This window comes from Acartia tonsa, chromosome 3 (assembly GCF_053477335.1).
Source record: "Acartia tonsa isolate MP-2025a chromosome 3, ASM5347733v1, whole genome shotgun sequence".
Taxonomy (NCBI): Eukaryota; Metazoa; Arthropoda; class Copepoda; order Calanoida; family Acartiidae; genus Acartia; species Acartia tonsa.
In genome coordinates this window covers 53,854,310-53,861,565 of record NC_137262.1, presented here as the reverse complement: position 1 = coordinate 53,861,565, position 7,256 = coordinate 53,854,310, and the positions used below count along the sequence as shown (strand labels likewise).

The window sequence follows — 7,256 nt, the reverse complement described above, 5'->3', positions numbered from 1 at the left end:
TCCATTGAATTAAGATCGGGCTGCTGGGAGGCCCCATTTCCTTAGGAATGTGAGTAACCGCAGGATCCAAATTCACCCAACTTTCAAGCTACCCTTTGACACGGAGGCTCTTATTTGGACCACAGTTGAGCTAGAACGACGTTCTATACCTTTTTGGAAATGGCAGAAAGATTCATCTAGGGTTGTCAGCGCAATTCATAGTCTAAAATGAGTTTTAAGTTCCATATGGGTCTCTGGCGTCGAGAAACGAGAAATTTTCACGATTTTTGACGTTTTTGACATCTCTAAATATGCCACGTTTCACTTTGCCAGAGTTCTAAAGCCAAGCCATTTTAGATAAAGAACTGTAGTCTTTTCTAGTGTCTTACTTATGTATCTAACAGTATCCCCAGCAAGTTGCATAACTCAAGCTCATCTACAGATGGGCTGAGGTACGATTTAGTGGGCCCTAGTTGAGAATCCAGATTATACCACCGGCGCACTTCGAATCTGCCTTGTTGAACATAAGCGCGGCCAGCTCGGAGTACGAGTCCATCTTCGCCCAAAGATTTTTTTGTGCTAAAAGGTCATTACCTAAGCTTTTTTATAGTGGGGTCCAACGTCCTGATTGGTCTAGTAGTTTTGACGCTATGGTCATTTTAAAAAAGTCCCTAGATATGTGTACATGCTAATTTCAGGTCAGCATCATAATCTTTTTAAATCTGCATATTTGAATAAATATTAGCCCTAATTTGCGGATCAAATCCGCACATTTTTGGCCACAATGTAGAGATAATTTTTTTTTCAAACTAAAGTTAAATATGGTGGGCAGGGGAATTGAATTTTCCATCTTTCTAGGACATTTTTGTATATGTAGATGAAAGGACAAGTATTTTTTATTTCTGTTTGTTCCTTTAGTGTTTTTATTAAAATTTTCGGGTAAAGTCCCTTTTCTCCCTTCAGGGGTGTTTCTCCATATTTTCACAGTAGCTTTTCTCTTATTTTTAGCCCCTGAAGGGAAATCACCTAACCTAAAATAACCTATCAAAACAATATTCAAAAAACTACAATTCGCCCATTATCTTGTTTAATTTAGATTACAAAGTAGTATAAAAATAATTATTTGGCAATTCTAATTTTAGTTTTTAAAAGAAAAATGTAATACAAATTTTGGGGCGGGGTGATTTATCTCAGAAGGGTGGAGGTACCCTCTCTCAAAATAGTTAATAACCTTCCCAGGACCAATGAGAAGCTACCCTGTAAAGGTTAATCCCTGAAAACTTCAGCAATCTATCTAGATAAAGAGATGAGAAAATCTTAAAAATCTAGGAATCGAGATAGCACCCAAAATAAAAAACAGTTGGACAAAACAATGTATAGATTACAGGGGAATGGCATATATCAAAAGAATCTTCACTAAAATTTCAGCTGTCTATCTTGAATAGGAGCCGAGAAAATCACGTTTTCCCCTTTCTGTGTCTGACAACGGACATTTGGAATTATAGAGTAGCTTCGCTACTAAAAAAAGAATTTATTGACACACAAATCCCTTCACGTCGAGAAATCGAAATTTAATAGAGAAATGTGTGAATCGGACCAAAAATGCGTAAAAAAATATATAGGCAGAAGATAAAGCTTTATACCTTTCATCTTATGACAAAAAAAAATCAATTGAACACCGTAAAAATTTATTTTGATACTATTTTACACGAAAATTTTTTGAAAATCAAACCAAACAGACAACGGGGAATATATGAAATAGCTAAAAAAAAACAAGCTAATCTGAGTGCCAGGTTTATCATTAATTATGCTCCATAATGTTGACAAAAAGTATTTTAAAGTGATGCAGAGAAAACTATGTTTCTCAAATTCCTTCATTCGATTTCTAACGGACAGACATATATTAGTGTAGTTTTGCTACTAAAAAAAGGTCATTATTTTGTATTTATTTATTAAATTACTGTTTGGATAACAAAACATAAATCAAAAATTTAAATGATCATATAAGGATGATAACATCAATCCAAGCAATTCAACTAACAAACATTAACATGCATAGTGTGACTGATCCAATAATTAAAAGAAGAATAGTTATTTATTGCATCACAATGTAGACAGCTTTCTGTGGATATTAAAATGTTAAATTATAATTATCAGTTTTTTAAGTTTTTATTTCATTACTCGTGGAAAATCAATTTTTCAGTATGGCTAGGTATGTTTAAATTTCAATCAGAGGAAAATGTTAAAAAACGGATATTTAATATCAACTTGCTAGTTACTGTTTTACTTTTAAGACTAAATTAATAGAAATGTATATCTTTAAACAATTTAACTTGTGTGTGTTTAAATTAGTGGTGTCAAGCTGCCGAATTTTTGGGTCGGATTTGGACTTTCACACAAATCAATCAAAAAAGTGGATTAATCCAGGGATTGCGGATTCTTGTCTTTTTGCAAATTGCAGATTTTCGGTTCGCGGATTCTAGCAATATTTTTAAAGGTCTTTTTATAAATAAAAAAAGGAATAAATTTACCCGGTATTGGAAAAAATCTAAAGTAGCGCTTTTTTAGAATTTTCTTAGTAGCTTTTCTTCTATTTCTAGCCCCTACTGTGGTCATTTTCTAACCCACACTTAACCTAACATAACCTAGAATAAGCATGAAAAGCTACTATGAAAATAAAATACAAAAAACGTTGACTTTTAACATAAATAAAACATTTATTTACTTAAAATTTTATAAAAAAGGGGGGGGGTGGATGTGCCACTTTTTGAAACCAAAAGTAAAACGTGCATGATTTCAGCACATATACGAGTTACAGCTCTAAAATTCGGCAAAGCAGTTGCTTTAGTGGAGAACAATATGGAACTGTGAAGAATCTCTTTCCCGCCAAATTTATGTTTTGCCTTTTCTCGCCATAATAGACAATTTCTTATTCATCTGAGATAAACTTTTTTTTCATATAAATTTCCCTTGACACTTTCAAACATGTCAATATTAAAAAAAATGTAAGTAAAAATATAAGGGAAATTCAAAAAAAAGTTTATCTAGCTCAGATGATTGAGAACTGTCTAATTTAGCGGGAAACAGCAGTTTTCGGAGGGAGCAGCGGTTCCGCCGCCGTTTCTTCACAGTTCCATATTGTTTTCCAAAAAAAATTTTATGGGCTGAGATCATGTGCGTTTTATTTTTGGTTTCAAAAGACGCACATCCCCCCCCCCTTTTATGTGCTACAAAAGGCATAAAAATCAACAATCCTAATCCACAAATTAAATTGCAAATTTGGATTCTGGGTCCGAAAATTGGCCGGAATGCGGATTTTTTTATTTGGATTGACACCCATAGTTCAAATGCACAATAAATTTATCTGTTCATTAATGCTGAAGAGTATACAACAATCTTAATTATAATTAGGGGGGAAGGAATAAACCATTTTTTTATCTTAATTTAACAAGAAGCTAGGACTTGCGGTTAGATGCAACAGTTGCATTAATAGGTATATTCTTTTTAAAATTCTGCATTACAATACATAAATATAAATAAGATTTAAAAAAGCTAAATTGTACCTACTAGGTAATATATGTTTTATTATTCCAACTCCAAGTGGGGAGGCAAAATTTTGCAAGAAAAGACAAAAAAATGCAGCAGAAATTATGTTTTTATGCAGCAGCAGCGTCTACGCTTCCATTCCCTTATAGTTCTAATTTCAGTGCTGAAACTCTTTTGTTGGTTAAGTTCCGTTGACTACATGACAACTTTTTCTCTTTTTCTTCCATCCTACGAAAAAAATAAATTTATTAACGTTTACCGAAGGTTTCAGATCGTTTACTTTTTAAACAGCCTTTAGAAGACATAATATCACTTCAATTTAATTTAGTGCTGATTTTAATGCCTAGTTTTTTTGCCAATATCCAGCTGAATTGCCATGCATGGCAAACTCCTAATAGGTACATCTTAAACGAAGCAGAAAAAATATAGATAATGTAATATATAGACAATTTCCATGGATATTAAAATGAAAAATTGTAATGTATGCTGGATTAGAGCGGTTTTGGAAAAAAAACTAAAGTCATGTATTTTAATATCAAAGTTACGTAGTGTTTTTAATAATTAAGGAGAGGGGGGGGGGGGGAAGCATATGCTTTTTCTTAGGACTGAGAGGATAGGTTATTAAAGATAAAATCATTCTACTTCTTATATACCTAATGATATAAAAAATTCTTATTGGGCAATTTGGAATCATTTGAGACCATGTTATTTTTTTCAAAAATTTTTCCCTTTTTATAAATGTTTAACTTAAATTCAGTACTTCTCCTGTGCTTTTAAAGATATTGTAACAAATCTTTAACATGGGTCAGAAAAAAAAGATAACATAAAAAACGATGATATGACCGCCATTCAATTTTTTTATTGCGTTTCTCGCCAAATTAAGCCATTTGGAATCATTTAACACCATGTTGTTCTTTTTTGGCGGCAGCGGAAACTGACGTTGAATGGCAGGAGTGGTGGTCCCGACGCTATTTTTTATTCAAATATTTCTTACTGAACAACCTAAACAGATTTTGTTTCAATAACTTTTAAAGCACAGGAGAAGCACTGAATTAACGGGGGCAGGGTTGCTTGTAAGGGAAATTTTTTTGAAAAAATAACATGGTCTCAATTGATTCCAAATTGCCTAATTAGGCGAGAAATGCAATAAATTTTTTATTTAAATATTTTTTACTGAACAACCTTAAAAGATTTATTTCATTACTTTTATATAAAGTAATAAGCTTTTTTGTCTAACCACTGACCCAATATGGTCCTCCTTTACAGTGAAGCCTCAAATAGGTGTCGGGATGGTTTTAGGCTATTTGTCTTCCACCTCCTTACCCCTTTGAAGACAGAGTCCCCTAGATACCAGGGGCGCAGCCACTAGTATCATTAAAAGCATAGGAGATGTACTGAATTTAAGTAAAGCTTAAATAACCGAGAATTTGAAAAAAATCAACCCGCAGGGTTGATTGTAAGGGGAAATTGAAAAAAAAAATTATATGGTGTCAAATGATTCCAAATTGCCTAATTTTGCGAGAAATGCAATAAATTTTTTTTTGCGGCTGCGGAAAATGGTGGGAGCGACAGTCCTGTCGCCGTTCTTTTTTAAAGATACCAAAACTTGGGGTAATTAGTGACACAACCAAAAAGATTATACCTAGCCAAATTCCAATTATCTCAAAAACTAAGGAAGTAGCACCTAAAATAAAATTGCTGGTATGTCGTGGCATGAGTCACCACATCTTCCCCCCCCCCCTTATAAGACAACATAAACATCTTTATAGATATTATTTACATATTTGAATAAAAAATTACAATCGGCCTCCAGGTTCAGGTGCTGCAGGCCTTCAGGTGGTCTCTGTACAGTTAAAAAAATCAAAAGCACTTACTTTTTTTTAGATGTTATTAACATATTTGAAAAAAAATTAAATAGACCTCCAGGTTTAGGAGCTGAAGGCCTCTAAGAAGACTCTGGACAGACCCTAGCAAATGTTATCCTCAAATAACCGTCAAAATTAGCTGATTTTGTTTGTTTTGTTGCCAAAATTGTAAGTCTTTTAATGATAGCCCTTGTTATGATCAAAATCTTTTAAAATCGTTTTTTGATTCATTATCTACTCTTCAAACAAATTAAGGAAGGTAGGTATATAAAGTCAAATTAAAAAAAAAAAAAAATTTTCCCCGAGGGGGGACCCTCCCCCTTTTTTAAAGAAAATCGAAATTGACATATTGCTGAAAAAAGCTACCAGGACACTTTTTTTGTATCAATATTCAATAGTCATAATATCATAAAAGAAATGAGTTAGAATAGTGCGCCAAAATTTTTTGCATTTTGAGTCGGTCTAACTCTAACCTGGAGGCCTGCCGCACCTGAAGTTGGAGCCCTATCCAAAATATCTAAAAACTTAGGGAAAATCTTTATATAAGAATGATTTTATCTCTAATAACCTATCCTCTCAGTCCAAAGATAAAGCCTAAGCACACTATTTTCTCAAATGTTTCAAAACTCCCCCCCCCCCCTACCAATACCAGGTTTGTTAGCCAGGGAAAACAAACAAAACTGCAATTAATCTTTAATTTTTTCATTTTACTATCAGCGGAAATAGGATACGTTAAATAACTAATATAAATTGTATAAAATTTTATTATTAGCTGAAAAAAATTAGGTATTCCTATGAATGGAATAATTTAATATCTGAATATAAATAACATTAGCACTTTGTGCCATAGTTCATAGCCCTTGTTAAAAGCGAAGTTTTTCTATAATTTGGGTCAGTCTGTCCGTCTGTAATGTTAGCTTTTACCGTGGAACAGTTAGCTCATATTGTTTATGTAGACATGTTGTAATTGTCCTATCAATTTTAAACTTTAAATTGAGATTCCTGTAGTACTTAGGTACGATTTAGGAAGCGTAGCAACTCCACAATTGTTACCAGAATGTCAGTACATTTATTATTTTATTATTGATGTTTAGCTTTCTACAACAAATTTTTAAGTGATTTAATTATCCTGTATTTCAAAAGTTTTAAAAATTACCTACACTTTTGTTAGGTAGGTATGTCTTATACATTTATATTCTGATTATTCAGTTTTGTCACACTTTATGTGTTCATGTACGTTTGTCCTACTGTTTCAGAGCATTGCTTTAATGGATGTTGTCATCCACGTTTTTAACACATTAGATTACATAAAAATAACTAATACGTTTGTTTCCCACCTTCCCCCCGTCAGAATAAAATAGATGTGGGGGGAAGATAAAAAATAATAAAAATTACCGTTTCACGGGTTCTTGCCGACTCCAATCTTGAACTCAACCTTAATATTTAAATATGTTAAAATATTAAACCAAAGAAAAATAAACACAGCCGAATCTTCCTGATTATAGTTCCTTCTACTTTTTTTCAATATATTTAAAATCAAAGAAGGGAGGGATGGATTCTATGCTAGACCAAGTGCTTTGAGTGAAACCGCCTTTGAATCTATATTTTAAAAGTTCAAAGTGCAGAGAGAGAAGAAAGTTTAGGTGTACATATATATTAAGTTTTATTTATTTCAATCGAGAAGTATATGTACTTTTTACATCATTTTATTTCTGAATGCTGCGTCCCTAGCTTCAAGATTTAAAATTGTTGAAATCACTTTCCCTATGAAACCAATAATTTACCTGTCCTGTTAAGTTCCTTGCCTTTTTCTTCATAATTTAAAATTTATGTTTTCATGACTACTTGCCATTTTATAAAAATCTG

General features: G+C 32.7%; 1 long non-coding RNA gene across 1 annotated transcript; it reads right to left on the bottom strand.

Moving 5' to 3' along the window:
• Positions 1 to 1,913: 1,913 nt before the first annotated feature.
• LOC145315010 (uncharacterized) lies at positions 1,914 to 7,256 on the bottom strand. The gene is made up of 3 exons (XR_013877903.1): positions 7,175 to 7,256; positions 6,786 to 6,825; positions 1,914 to 3,753 (listed from the first exon to the last, which is right to left on the bottom strand). It is a non-coding gene; the product is annotated as an uncharacterized LOC145315010 (long non-coding RNA).